The sequence below is a fragment of the Crinia signifera genome, chromosome 6 (assembly GCF_055691185.1).
Source record: "Crinia signifera chromosome 6, ASM5569118v1, whole genome shotgun sequence".
Taxonomy (NCBI): domain Eukaryota; kingdom Metazoa; phylum Chordata; class Amphibia; order Anura; family Myobatrachidae; genus Crinia; species Crinia signifera.
This window is the reverse complement of record NC_139222.1, coordinates 1,035,022-1,051,446: the sequence shown is the minus strand read 5'-3', so window position 1 is coordinate 1,051,446 and position 16,425 is coordinate 1,035,022.

Genomic DNA, 16,425 nt, shown 5'->3' with positions numbered 1-16,425 from the left:
GATACGTCCGGACTTCCGCACAGCAGCAGGGCTCCGATCACTAGCAGCAGCTTCTATAATGGCAGAGCGCACTATCAGTAATCCATAGAAACGCTGTTACTGCAATATTACCTCACATACATAGAAGTTAGGAGCAGTAAGTGTTACTGTTCTGAGTCACCGGGTCACAGCCTGGACACGTCCGGACTTCCGCACAGCAGCCGGGCTCCGATCACTGGCAGCAGCATCTATAATGGCAGAGCACACTATCAGTAATCCATAGAAGCGCTGTTACTGCAATATTACCTCACATACATAGAAGTTAGGTGCAGTGAGTGTTACTGTTCTGAGTCACCAGGTCACAGCCTGGATACATCCGGACTTCTGCACAGCAGCCGGGCTCCGATCACTAGCAGCAGCTTCTATAATGGCAGAGCGCACTATCAGTAATCCATAGAAACGCTGTTACTGCAATATTACCTCACATACATAGAAGTTAGGAGCAGTAAGTGTTACTGTTCTGAGTCACCGGGTCACAGCCTGGACACGTCCGGACTTCCGCACAGCAGCCGGGCTCCGATCACTGGCAGCAGCAGCTTCTATAATGGCGGAGCGCACAATCAGTAATCCATAGAAGCGCTGTTACTGCAATATTACCTCACATACATAGAAGTTAGGAGCAGTGAGTGTTACTGTTCTGAGTCACCGGGTCACAGACAGGATACGTCCGGACTTCCGCACAGCAGCCGGGCTCCGATCACTGGCAGCAGCAGGTTCTATAATGGCAGAGCGCACTATCAGTAATCCATAGAAGCGCTGTTACTGCAATATTACCTCACATACATAGAAGTTAGGTGCAGTGAGTGTTACTGTTCTGAGTCACCGGGTCACAGCCAGGATACGTCCGGACTTCCGCACAGCAGCAGGGCTCCGATCACTGGCTGCAGCAGCTTCTATAATGGAGGAGCACACTATCAGTAATCCATAGAAGTGCTGTTACTGCAATATTACCTCACATACATAGAAGTTAGGAGCAGTGAGTGTTACTGTTCTGAGTCACCAGGACACAGTCTGGATACGTCCGGACTTCCGCACAGCAGCCGGGCTCCGATCACTGGCAGCAGCAGCTTCTATAATGGCGGAGCACACTATCAGTAATCCATAGAAGCGCTGTTACTGCAATATTAGCTCACATACATAGAAGTTAGGAGCAGTGAGTGTTACTGTTCTGAGTCACCGGGTCACAGCCTGGATACTTCCGCACAGCAGCAGGGCTCTGATCACTGGCAGCAGCAGCTTCTATAATGGCAGAGCGCACTATCAGTAATCCATAGAAGCGCTGTTACTGCAATATTACCTCACATACATAGAAGTTAGGGGCAGTGAGTGTTACTGTTCTGAGTCACCGGGTCACAGCCAGGATACGTCCGGACTTCCGCACAGCAGCCGGGCTCCGATCACTGGCAGCAGCAGCTTCTATAATGGTGGAGCACACAATCAGTAATCCATAGAAGCGCTGTTACTGCAATATTACCTCACATACATAGAAGTTAGGGGCAGTGAGTGTTACTGTTCTGAGTCACCGGGTCACAGCCAGGATACGTCCGGACATCCGCACAGCAGCCGGACTCCGATCACTGGCAGCAGCAGCTTCTATAATGGAGGAGCACACTATCAGTAATCCATAGAAGCGCTGTTACTGCAATATTAGCTCACATACATAGAAGTTAGGGGCAGTGAGTGTTACTGTTCTGAGTCACCAGGTCACAGCCTGGATACTTCTGGACTTCCGCACAGCAGCCGGGCTCCGATCACTGGCAGCAGCAGCTTCTATAATGGTGGAGCACACAATCAGTAATCCATAGAAGCGCTGTTACTGCAATATTACCTCACATACATAGAAGTTAGGAGCAGTGAGTGTTACTGTTCTGAGTCACCGGGTCACAGACAGGATACGTCCGGACTTCTGCACAGCAGCAGGGCTCCGATCACTGGCAGCAGCAGCTTCTATAATGGCAGAGCACACTATCAGTAATCCATAGAAGCGCTGTTACTGCAATATTACCTCACATACATAGAAGTTAGGAGCAGTGAGTGTTACTGTTCTGAGTCACCAGGACACAGCCTGGATATGTCCGGACTTCCGCACAGCAGCCGGGCTCCGATCACTGGCAGCAGCAGCTTCTATAATGGCAGAGCACACTATCAGTAATCCATAGAAGCGCTGTTACTGCAATATTACCTCACATACATAGAAGTTAGGAGCAGTGAGTGTTACTGTTCTGAGTCACCGGGTCACAGCCTGGATACGTCCGGACTTCCGCACAGCAGCAGGGCTCCGATCACTGGCAGCAGCAGCTTCTATAATGGCAGAGCGCACAATCAGTAATCCATAGAAGCGCTGTTACTGCAATATTACCTCACATACATAGAAGTTAGGTGCAGTGAGTGTTACTGTTCTGAGTCACCGGGACACAGCCTGGATACGTCCGGACTTCCGCACAGCAGCCGGGCTCCGATCACTGGCAGCAGCAGCTTCTATAATGGTGGAGCGCACTATCAGTAATCCATAGAAGCGCTGTTACTGCAATATTACCTCACATACATAGAAGTTAGGTGCAGTGAGTGTTACTGTTCTGAGTCACCGGGTCACAGCCTGGATAAGTCCGGACTTCCACACAGCAGCTGGGCTCCGATCACTGGCAGCAGCAGCTTCTATAATGGCAGAGCGCACTATCAGTAATCCATAGAAGTGCTGTTACTGCAATATTAGCTCACATACATAGAAGTTAGGAGCAGTGAGTGTTACTGTTCTGAGTCACCGGGTCACAGCCGGATACGTCCGGACTTCCGCACAGCAGCCGGGCTCCGATCACTGGCAGCAGCAGCTTCTATAATGGCAGATCACACTATCAGTAATCCATAGAAGTGCTGTTACTGCAATATTACCTCACATACATAGAAGTTAGGTGCAGTGAGTGTTACTGTTCTGAGTCACCGGGTCACAGCCGGATACGTCCGGACTTCCGCACAGCAGCCGGGCTCCGATCACTGGCAGCAGCAGCTTCTATAATGGCAGAGCGCACTATCAGTAATCCATAGAAGTGCTGTTACTGCAATATTAGCTCACATACATAGAAGTTAGGAGCAGTGAGTGTTACTGTTCTGAGTCACCGGGTCACAGCCTGGATACGTCCGGACTTCCGCACAGCAGCAGGGCTCTGATCACTGGCAGCAGCAGCTTCTATAATGGCAGAGCGCACTATCAGTAATCCATAGAAGCGCTGTTACTGCAATATTAGCTCACATACATAGAAGTTAGGAGCAGTGAGTGTTACTGTTCTGAGTCACCAGGACACAGTCTGGATACGTCCGGACTTCCGCACAGCAGCCGGGCTCCGATCACTGGCAGCAGCAGCTTCTATAATGGCAGAGCGCACTATCAGTAATCCATAGAAGCGCTGTTACTGCAATATTACCTCACATACATAGAAGTTAGGTGCAGTGAGTGTTACTGTTCTGAGTCACCGGGTCACAGCCTGGATACGTCCGGACTTCCGCACAGCAGCCGTGCTCCGATCACTGGCAGCAGCAGCTTCTGTAATGGCAGAGCACACAATCAGTAATCCATAGAAGTGCTGTTACTGCAATATTACCTCACATACATAGAAGTTAGGTGCAGTGAGTGTTACTGTTCTGAGTCACCGGGTCACAGCCTGGATACGTCCGGACTTCCGCACAGCAGCCGGGCTCCGATCACTGGCAGCAGCAGCTTCTATAATGGCGGAGCACACTATCAGTAATCCATAGAAGCGCTGTTACTGCAATATTACCTCACATACATAGAAGTTAGGAGCAGTGAGTGTTACTGTTCTGAGTCACCGGGTCACAGACAGGATACGTCCGGACTTCCGCACAGCAGCCGGGCTCCGATCACTCGCAGAAGCAGCTTCTATAATGGCGGAGCGCACTATCAGTAATCCATAGAAGCGCTGTTACTGCAATATTACCTCACATACATAGAAGTTAGGAGCAGTGAGTGTTACTGTTCTGAGTCACCGGGTCACATCCTGGATACGTCCGGACTTCCGCACAGCAGCCGGGCTCCGATCACTGGCAGCAGCAGCTTCTATAATGGCGGAGCACACTATCAGTAATCCATAGAAGCGCAGTTACTGCAATATTACCTCACATACATAGAAGTTAGGTGCAGTGAGTGTTACTGTTCTGAGTCACCGGGTCACAGCCTGGATACATCCGGACTTCCGCACAGCAGCCGTGCTCCGATCACTGGCAGCAGCAGCTTCTATAATGGCGGAGCACACTATCAGTAATCCATAGAAGCACTGTTACTGCAATATTACATCACATACATAGAAGTTAGGAGCAGTGAGTGTTACTGTTCTGAGTCACCGGGTCACAGCCTGGATACGTCCGGACTACCGCACAGCAGCCGGGCTCCGATCACTGGCTGCAGCAGCTTCTATAATGGAGGAGCACACTATCAGTAATCCTTAGAAGCGCTGTTACTGCAATATTACCTCACATACATAGAAGTTAGGTGCAGTGAGTGTTACTGTTCTGAGTCACCGGGTCACAGCCAGGATACGTCCGGACTTCCGCACAGCAGCAGGGCTCCGATCACTGGCAGCAGCAGCTTCTATAATGGCGGAGCACACTATCAGTAATCCATAGAAGCGCTGTTACTGCAATATTACCTCACATACATAGAAGTTAGGAGCAGTGAGTGTTACTGTTCTGAGTCACCGGGTCACAGCCTGGATACGTCCGGACTTCCGCACAGCAGCCGGGCTCCGATCACTGGCAGCAGCAGCTTCTAAAATGGAGGAGCACACTATCAGTAATCCATAGAAGCGCTGTTACTGCAATATTACCTCACATACATAGAAGTTAGGAGCAGTGAGTGTTACTGTTCTGAGTCACCGGGTCACAGCCTGGATACGTCCGGACTTCCGCACAGCAGCCGGGCTCTGATCACTGGCAGCAGCTTCTATAATGGCGGAGCACACTATCAGTAATCCATAGAAGCGCTGTTACTGCAATATTACCTCACATACATAGAAGTTAGGAGCAGTGAGTGTTACTGTTCTGAGTCACTGGGTCACAGCCTGGATACTTCCGGACTTCCGCACAGCAGCCGGGCTCCGATCACTGGCAGCAGCAGCATCTATAATGGCAGAGCGCACTATCAGTAATCCATAGAAGCGCTGTTACTGCAATATTACCTCACATACATAGAAGTTAGGTGCAGTGAGTGTTACTGTTCTGAGTCACCGGGTCACAGCCTGGATACGTCCGGACTTCCGCACAGCAGCAGGGCTCTGATCACTGGCAGCAGCAGCATCTATAATGGCAGAGCGCACTATCAGTAATCCATAGAAGCGCTGTTACTGCAATATTACCTCACATACATAGAAGTTAGGAGCAGTGAGTGTTACTGTTCTGAGTCACCGGGTCACAGCCAGGATACGTCCGGACTTCCGCACAGCAGCAGGGCTCCGATCACTGGCAGCAGCAGCTTCTATAATGGCGGAGCACACTATCAGTAAACCATAGAAGCGCTGTTACTGCAATATTACCTCACATACATAGAAGTTAGGAGCAGTGAGTGTTACTGTTCTGAGTCACTGGGTCACAGCCAGGATACGTCCGGACTACCGCACAGCAGCCGGGCTCCGATCACTGGCAGCAGCAGCTTCTATAATGGCAGAGCGCACTATCAGTAATCCATAGAAGCGCTGTTACTGCAATATTACCTCACATACATAGAAGTTAGGAGCAGTGAGTGTTACTGTTCTGAGTCACCGGGTCACAGCCTGGATACGTCCGGACTTCCACACAGCAGCAGGGCTCCGATCACTGGCAGCAGCAGCTTCTATAATAGCAGAGCGCACTATCAGTAATCCATAGAAGCGCTGTTACTGCAATATTACCTCACATACATAGAAGTTAGGAGCAGTGAGTGTTACTGTTCTGAGTCACCGGGTCACAGCCTGGATACGTCCGGACTTCCACACAGCAGCAGGGCTCCGATCACTGGCAGCAGCAGCTTCTATAATGGCAGAGCGCACTATCAGTAATCCATAGAAGCGCTGTTACTGCAATATTACCTCACATACATAGAAGTTAGGAGCAGTGAGTGTTACTGTTCTGAGTCACCGGGTCACAGCCAGGATACGTCCGGACTTCCGCACAGCAGCAGGGCTCTGATCACTGGCAGCAGCAGCTTCTATAATGGCAGAGCGCACTATCAGTAATCCATAGAAGCGCTGTTACTGCAATATTACCTCACATACATAGAAGTTAGGTGCAGTGAGTGTTACTGTTCTGAGTCACCAGGTCACAGTCTGGATACATCCGGACTTCCGCACAGCAGCCGGGCTCCGATCACTGGCAGCAGCAGCTTCTATAATGGCAGAGCACACAATCAGTAATCCATAGAAGCGCTGTAACTGCAATATTACCTCACATACATAGAAGTTAGGAGCAGTGAGTGTTACTGTTCTGAGTCACTGGGTCACAGCCTGGATACGTTTGGACTTCCGCACAGCAGCCGGGCTCCGATCACTGGCAGCCGCAGCTTCTATAATGGCGGAGTACACTATCAGTAATCCATAGAAGCGCTGTTACTGCAATATTAGCTCACATACATAGAAGTTAGGAGCAGTGAGTGTTACTGTTCTGAGTCACAGGGTCACAGCCTGGATACGTCCGGACTTCCGCACAGCAGCCGGGCTCCGATCACTGGCAGCAGCAGCTTCTATAATGGCAGAGCGCACTATCAGTAATCCATAGAAGCGCTGTTACTGCAATATTACCTCACATACATAGAAGTTAGGGGCAGTGAGTGTTACTGTTCTGAGTCACCGGGTCACAGCCAGGATACGTCCGGACTTCCGCACAGCAGCCGGGCTCCGATCACTGGCAGCAGCAGCTTCTATAATGGTGGAGCACACTATCAGTAATCCATAGAAGCGCTGTTACTGCAATATTACCTCACATACATAGAAGTTAGGTGCAGTGAGTGTTACTGTTCTGAGTCACCGGGTCACAGCCTGGATACTTCTGGACTTCCGCACAGCAGCCGGGCTCCGATCACTGGCAGCAGCAGCTTCTATAATGGCAGAGCGCACAATCAGTAATCCATAGAAGCGCTGTTACTGCAATATTACCTCACATACATAGAAGTTAGGAGCAGTGAGTGTTACTGTTCTGAGTCACCGGGTCACAGCCTGGATACGTCCGGACTTCCGCACAGCAGCTGGGCTCCGATCACTGGCAGCAGCAGCTTCTATAATGGCAGAGCGCACTATCAGTAATCCATAGAAGCGCTGTTACTGCAATATTAGCTCACATACATAGAAGTTAGGAGCAGTGAGTGTTACTGTTCTGAGTCACTGGGTCACAGCCTGGATACGTCCGGACTTCGGCACAGCAGCCGGGCTCCGATCACTGGCAGCAGCAGCTTCTATAATGGCAGAGCACACTATCAGTAATCCATAGAAGTGCTGTTACTGCAATATTACCTCACATACATAGAAGTTAGGAGCAGTGAGTGTTACTGTTCTGAGTCACCGGGTCACAGCCTGGATACGTCCGGACTTCCGCACAGCAGCCGGGCTCCGATCACTGGCAGCAGCAGGTTCTATAATGGCGGAGCACACTATCAGTAATCCATAGAAGCGCTGTTACTGCAATATTACCTCACATACATAGAAGTTAGGAGCAGTGAGTGTTACTGTTCTGAGTCACCGGGTCACAGCCAGGATACGTCCGGACTTCCGCACAGCAGCAGGGCTCCGATCACTGGCAGCAGCAGCTTCTATAATGGTGGAGCTAACAATCAGTAATCCAGAGAAGCGCTGTTACTGCAATATTACCTCACATACATAGAAGTTAGGAGCAGTGAGTGTTACTGTTCTGAGTCACCGGGTCACAGCCTGGATACGTCCGGACTTCCGCACAGCAGCCGGGCTCCGATCACTGGCAGCAGCAGCTTCTATAATGGCGGAGCACACTATCAGTAATCCATAGAAGCGCTGTTACTGCAATATTACCTCACATACATAGAAGTTAGGAGCAGTGAGTGTTACTGTTCTGAGTCACCAGGTCACAGCCTGGATACGTCCGGACTTCCGCACAGCAGCCGGGCTCTGATCACTGGCAGCAGCAGCTTCTATAATGGCAGAGCACACTATCAGTAATCCATAGAAGCGCTATTACTGCAATATTACCTCACATACATAGAAGTTAGGAGCAGTGAGTGTTACTGTTCTGAGTCACCGGGTCACAGCCTGGATACGTCCGGACTTCCGCACAGCAGCCGGGCTCCGATCACTGGCAGCAGCAGCTTCTATAATGGCGGAGCACACTATCAGTAATCCATAGAAGCGCTGTTACTGCAATATTACCTCACATACATAGAAGTTAGGTGCAGTGAGTGTTACTGTTCTGAGTCACCGGGTCACAGCCTGGATACATCCGGACTTCTGCACAGCAGCCGGGCTCCGATCACTGGCAGCAGCAGCAGCTTCTATAATGGCAGAGCGCACTATCAGTAATCCATAGAAGCGCTGTTACTGCAATATTACCTCACATACATAGAAGTTAGGAGCAGTGAGTGTTACTGTTCTGAGTCACCAGGTCACAGCCTGGATACGTCCGGACTTCCGCACAGCAGCCGGGCTCCGATCACTGGCAGCAGCTTCTATAATGGCAGAGCACACAATCAGTAATCCATAGAAGCGCTGTTACTGCAATATTACATCACATACATAGAAGTTAGGAGCAGTGAGTGTTACTGTTCTGAGTCACCGTGTCACAGCCAGGATACGTCCGGACTTCCGCACAGCAGCCAGGCTCTGATCACTGGCAGCAGCAGCTTCTATAATGGCGGAGCACACTATCAGTAATCCATAGAAGCGCTGTTACTGCAATATTACCTCACATACATAGAAGTTAGGGGCAGTGAGTGTTACTGTTCTGAGTCACCCGGTCACAGCCAGGATACGTCCGGACTTCCTCACAGCAGCCGGGCTCCGATCACTGGCAGCAGCAGCTTCTATAATGGTGGAGCACACTATCAGTAATCCATAGAAGCGCTGTTACTGCAATATTACCTCACATACATAGAAGTTAGGTGCAGTGAGTGTTACTGTTCTGAGTCACCGGGTCACAGCCTGGATACGTCCGGACTTCCGCACAGCAGCCGGGCTCCGATCACTGGCAGCAGCAGCTTCTATAATGGCAGAGCACACTATCAGTAATCCATAGAAGCGCTGTTACTGCAATATTACCTCACATACATAGAAGTTAGGTGCAGTGAGTGTTACTGTTCTGAGTCACCGGGTCACAGCCAGGATACGTCCGGACTTCCGCACAGCAGCAGGGCTCCGATCACTGGCAGCAGCAGCATCTATAATGGCAGAGCGCACTATCAGTAATCCATAGAAGCGCTGTTACTGCAATATTACCTCACATACATAGAAGTTAGGTGCAGTGAGTGTTACTGTTCTGAGTCACCGGGTCACAGCCTGGATACGTCCGGACTTCCGCACAGCAGCAGGGCTCCGATCACTGGCAGCAGCAGCATCTATAATGGCAGAGCGCACTATCAGTAATCCATAGAAGCGCTGTTACTGCAATATTACCTCACATACATAGAAGTTAGGTGCAGTGAGTGTTACTGTTCTGAGTCACCGGGTCACAGCCTGGATACGTCCGGACTTCCGCACAGCAGCCGGGCTCCGATCACAGGCAGCAGCTTCTATAATGGCAGAGCGCACTATCAGTAATCCTTAGAAGCGCTGTTACTGCAATATTACCTCACATACATAGAAGTTAGGAGCAGTGAGTGTTACTGTTCTGAGTCACCGGGTCACAGCCTGGATACGTCCGGACTTCCGCACAGCAGCCGGGCTCCGATCACTGGCAGCAGCAGCTTCTATAATGGCAGAGCGCACTATCAGTAATCCATAGAAGCGCTGTTACTGCAATATTACCTCACATACATAGAAGTTAGGAGCAGTGAGTGTTACTGTTCTGAGTCACCGGGTCACAGCCAGGATACGTCCGGACTACCGCACAGCAGCAGGGCTCCGATCACTGGCAGCAGCAGCTTCTATAATGGCGGAGCACACTATCAGTAATCCATAGAAGCGCTGTTACTGCAATATTACCTCACATACATAGAAGTTAGGTGCAGTGAGTGTTACTGTTCTGAGTCACCGGGTCACAGCCTGGATACGTCCGGACTTCCGCACAGCAGCCGGGCTCCGATCACTGGCAGCAGCAGCTTCTATAATGGCAGAGCACACTATCAGTAATCCATAGAAGCGCTGTTACTGCAATATTACCTTACATACATAGAAGTTAGGAGCAGTGAGTGTTACTGTTCTGAGTCACCGGGTCACAGCCTGGATACGTCCAGACTTCCGCACAGCAGCCGGGCTCCGATCACTGGCAGCAGCTTCTATAATGGCGGAGTACACTATCAGTAATCCACAGAAGCGCTGTTACTGCAATATTACCTCACATACATAGAAGTAAGGAGCAGTGAGTGTTACTGTTCTGAGTCACCGGGTCACAGCCTGGATACGTCCGGACTTCCACACAGCAGCCGTGCTCCGATCACTGGCAGCAGCAGCTTCTATAATGGCAGAGCACACTATCAGTAATCCATAGAAGCGCTGTTACTGCAATATTACCTCACATACATAGAAGTTAGGAGCAGTGAGTGTTACTGTTCTGAGTCACCGGGTCACAGCCTGGATACGTCCGGACTTCCGCACAGCAGCAGGGCTCCGATCACTGGCAGCAGCAGCTTCTATAATGGCAGAGCGCACTATCAGTAATCCATAGAAGCGCTGTAACTGCAATATTACCTCACATACATAGAAGTTAGGTGCAGTGAGTGTTACTGTTCTGAGTCACCGGGTCACAGCCAGGATAAGTCCGGACTTCCGCACAGCAGCCGGGCTCCGATCACTGGCAGCAGCAGCTTCTATAATGGCGGAGCACACTATCAGTAATCCATAGAAGCGCTGTTACTGCAATATTACCGCACATACATAGAAGTTAGGAGCAGTGAGTGTTACTGTTCTGAGTCACTGGGTCACAGCCTGGATACGTCCGGACTTCCGCACAGCAGCAGGGCTCCGATCACTGGCAGCAGCAGCTTCTATAATGGCGGAGCACACTATCAGTAATCCATAGAAGCGCTGTTACTGCAATATTACCTCACATACATAGAAGTTAGGTGCAGTGAGTGTTACTGTTCTGAGTCACCGGGTCACAGCCTGGATACGTCCGGACTTCCGCACAGCAGCCGGGCTCCGATCACTGGCAGCAGCAGCTTCTATAATGGCGGAGCACACTATCAGTAATCCATAGAAGCGCTGTAACTGCAATATTACCTCACATACATAGAAGTTAGGAGCAGTGAGTGTTACTGTTCTGAGTCACTGGGTCACAGCCAGGATACGTTTGGACTTCCGCACAGCAGCCGAGCTCCGATCAGCAGCTTCTATAATGGCAGAGCACATAATCAGTAAATCATAGAAGACGCATTGTTATTGATAATGAGCGTACGCAATAGGCAATTTTAGTGACACATCGTTAATGATACTGAGCGTACGCACACTGGGCGATGTTAGTGACGCACCGTTAATGATAATGAGCGTTCGTACTGGGTGATGTTAGTGATGCATCGTTAATGATACTGAGCATACATACTGGGCGATGTTAGTGATGCATCATTAATGATACTGAGAGTATGCACTGGGCGATGTTAGTGATGCATCGCTAATGATAATGAGTATAAGCACTGGGTGATGTTAGTGGTGCATCGTTAGTGATAATGAGCGTACGCACTGGGCGATGTTAGTGATGCATCCTTAATGATAATGAGTGTACGCACTGGGCGATGTTAGTGATGCATCGTTAATGATAATGAGTATACGCACTGGGTGATGTTAGTGGTGCATCATTAATGATAATGAGCGTACATACTGGGCGATGTTAGTGATGCATCATTAATAATACTGAGCGTATGCACTGGGCGATGTTAGTGATGCATCGCTAATGATAATGAGTATAAGCACTGGGTGATGTTAGTGGTGCATCGTTAGTGATAATGAGCGTACGCACTGGGCGATGTTAGTGATGCATCCTTAATGATAATGAGTGTACGCACTGGGCGATGTTAGAGATGCATCGTTAATGATAATGAGTATACGCACTGGGTGATGTTAGTGGTGCATCGTTAATGATAATGAGCGTACATACTGGGCGATGTTAGTGATGCATCATTAATAATACTGAGCGTATGCACTGGGCGATGTTAGTGATGCATCGCTAATGATAATGAGTATACGCACTGGGTGATGTTAGTGGTGCATCGTTAGTGATAATGAGCGTACGCACTGGGCGATGTTAGTGATGCATCCTTAGTGATAATGAGTGTACGCACTGGGCGATGTTAGAGATGCATCGTTAATGATAATGAGTATACGCACTGGGTGATGTTAGTGGTGCATCGTTAATGATAATGAGCGTACATACTGGGCGATGTTAGTGATGCATCATTAATAATACTGAGCGTATGCACTGGGCGATGTTAGTGATGCATCGCTAATGATAATGAGTATACGCACTGGGTGATGTTAGTGGTGCATCGTTAGTGATAATGAGCGTACGCACTGGGCGATGTTAGTGATGCATCGTTAGTGATCATGAGCGTACCTACTGGGCGATGTAAGTAATGCATCCTTAATGATAATGAGCGTACGCACTGGGCGATGTTAGTGACGCATCGTTAGTGATAATGAGCGTACCTACTGGGCGATGTTAGTGATGCATCGTTAATGATAATGAGCGTACGCACTGGGCAATGTTAGTGACGATTTGCGCCCTTCATCACATATTTAATAAAGGGACAGCACACATAAATAAAGGGTGTGGTATCACAGTAGTGCCCCTTATACACAATGTCCATAGAAGTATTATACACAATGCCAACAAAAGTAGTGCCCTTTTAACAATGCCCACTGTGGTGCCACTTAAAAAAAACCACAGTAGTATTTCCCTTTATACATAACTCCCATAGTAGTGTTACTTAAAAACACAATACCCATAATAGTAGTGTGCGCACAATACAATATTTATTTATTTTATTTATTTACAGTTTCTTATATAGCGCAGCAGATTCCGTTGCGCTTTACAATAGTAGACAGTGATAAGACAAACTGGGTAACAACAGACAGACATGGAGGTAGGAGGGCCCTGCTGCAAGCTTACAATCTATAGGGATATAGGGGGGAAACATAAGGACAGGCACCAGTAATAGCATAGCAGTTACAAGTCCAGAAGGGAAGCTATATAATACATAAGTGCCTCGGAGGGTTATGCATGTAGAACTTAAATATGATAGGCTTGCCTGAAGAGGTGAGTTTTCAGGGAACGCTTGAAAGTTTGGAGACTGGTGGAGAGTCTTAATGTGCGTGGAAGGGCATTCCATAGGATGGGAGCAGCCCGATAAAAGTCCTGTAATAATGAATGGGAGCTAGTGATCCGTGCAGAAGAGAGACGCAGATCTTGTGCAGAGCGGAGTGGTCGAGATGGGAGATATTTTGTGATAAGTGCAGAGATATATGCTGGTGCAGTATGGTTAATAGCTTTATAAGCAAGTAGAAGTGTTTTATATTGAATACGGTAATATACAGGCAACCAATGGAGGGACTGGCAGAGCGGATCAGCAGACGATGAGCGTCTTGCAAGGAAGATCAGCCTAGCAGCAGCATTTAAAATTGATTGCAGTGGTGAGAGTCTGTTCTTGGGAAGACCAGTTAGGAGACTATTGCAATAATCAATGCGGGATATAATGAGTGCATGGATAAGAGATTTGGTAGTGTCTTGTGTGAGATAGGGTCGTATTTTGGATATGTTTTTTAGATGCATGTAACATGATTTGGAGACAGATTGAATGTGGGGAAGAAAGGACAGTTCAGAGTCGAGGATGACCCCTAAGCAACGAGCTTGTGGGGTAGGGTAGATTATCGAGTTGTCAACAGCGATGGAGATGTCAGGATGGTAACTGTTCTTAGTTGGCGGGAATATAAGTAATTCCGTTTTGGAAATATTGAGTTTGAGTTGGCGACAAGACATCCAAGATGAGATGGCAGAGAGACAATCAGAAACTCGACCCAAAACCACTGGTGACAACTCTGGGGTTGATAGATAGATTTGAGTATCATCAGCATACAAGTGATACTGAAATCCGAAAGAGCTGATTAGTTTGCCAAGAGAGGAGGTATAGATTGAGAAGAGCAGAGGACCTAAGACTGAACCTTGCGGAACTCCGACTAACAGAGGTAATGAAGAGGAAGTAGAGTTAGAGAAGCGAACACTGAAAGAGCGATCAGATAGGTAAGATGTGAACCAGGAAAGGGCTGTATCATTAAGACCTAGGGAGTGTAGTGTTTGTAAGAGAAGAGAGTGATCGACGGTGTCAAAGGCAGCAGAAAGATCAAGAAGAATAAGTAGTGAGTAATGGCCTTTAGACTTAGCCGTTACCAGATCATTCACCACTTTAGTCAGTGCTGTCTCAGTGGAGTGTTGAGAGCGAAAACCTGACTGAAGTGGGTCTAATAGGGTGTTAGAGTTAAGAAAGTTTGTGAGGCGAGAGTAGACAAGTCTCTCCAGTAGCTTGGAGAGGCATGGGAGCTGAGATATAGGACGATAGTTAGAGAGAGAGTTAGGGTCAGAATTCTGTTTTTTTAGAATAGGAGTTATCACTGCATGTTTGAGCAGAGAAGGAAAAGTACCAGTAGTAAGAGAGAGATTGCAGATTTTAGTTAAGGTTGGAATAATCACAGGAGATATATTTTTAATGACTTGCGCAGGTATAGGATCGAGAGGAGAGGTAGTAGAGTAAGAGGATAAGAAGAGTGCGGATACTTCCTTTTCATTTGTGGGCTCAAATGAAGAGAAAGTGCCAGAGGGTTCAGGTGGGAAAGAAAGAGGGTTAGAGGTTGTGGAAGAGCATACCATTTCATCTCGGATGTTATCAATCTTGTCCTTAAAGTAGGAGGCAAGTTCTTGTGCACTGATGGTAGCCGGTGGGGGAGGAGGGGGAGGGTACAGAAGAGACTTAAAGGTGTTAAAAAGTCGCTTAGGGTTGGTGGCATGAGAAGAGATGAGAGATTGGTAGTATGTTTGTTTGGCAGTGTCCAAAGCATTGGTGTAGGAGTAGTAGCTAGTTTTATATGCGAGGAAATCAGTCGTACTACGAGATTTGCGCCATTGGCGTTCTACTTTACGTGACTGATTTCATAGTTGTCTTGTTGTTTTGGTGTGCCACGGTTGGCATCTGAGCCTACGTGGGGTGTAATGGGTAGCTGGAGCCACGTCATCAAGGGCTGTTTCAAGAGTCTGGTAGAGGTGGGAAACAGCAGAGTCAGGAGAGGTAAATGTAGAAATTAGTGACAGCTGTTGTTGCAGGGAGGTGGTAAGTTGTGGAAAATTAATTGCATTAGTATTTCTGCGGGTTAAAGTAGGCTTGCATGATTTCAGTGTCAGTGAGCTTGGGGTAATGGAAGAGAGTGAGAGGGTAATGAGATTGTGATCAGAGAGAGGGAAGGGAGTGTTAGTAAAATCAGAGACTGAGCACAGCCTGGTGAAAACAAGGTCAATAGTGCCCATTACACATTAAGTCCACAGTAGTAATGCACCTTATGCACATAATGCTCACAGTAGTAATGCACCTTATGCACATAATGCCCACAGTAGTAATGCACCTTATGCACATAATGCCCACAGTAGCAATGCACCTTATGCACATAATGCCCACAGTAGTAATGCATCTTATGCACATAATGCCTACAGTAGTAATGCACCTTATGCACATAATGCCCACAGTAGTAATGCACCTTATGTACATAATGCCTACAGTAGTAATGCACCTTATGTACATAATGCCTACAATAGTAATGCACCTTATGCACATAATGACCACAGTAGTAATGCACCTTATGCACATAATGCCCACAGTAGTAATGCATCTTATGCACATAATGCCTACAGTAGTAATGCACCTTATGCACATAATGCCCACAGTAGTAATGCACCTTATGTACATAATGCCTACAATAGTAATGCACCTTATGCACATAATGACCACAGTAGTAATGCACCTTATGCACATAATGCCCACAGTAGTAATGCACCTTATGCACATAATGCCTACAGTAGTAATGTACCTTATGCACATAATGCTCACAGTAGTAATGCACCTTATGCACATAATGCCCACAGTAGTAATGCACCTTATGCACATAATGCCCACAGTAGTAATGCACCTTATGCACATAATGCCCACAGTAGTAATGCACCTTATGCACATAATGCCCACAGTAGTAATGCACCTTA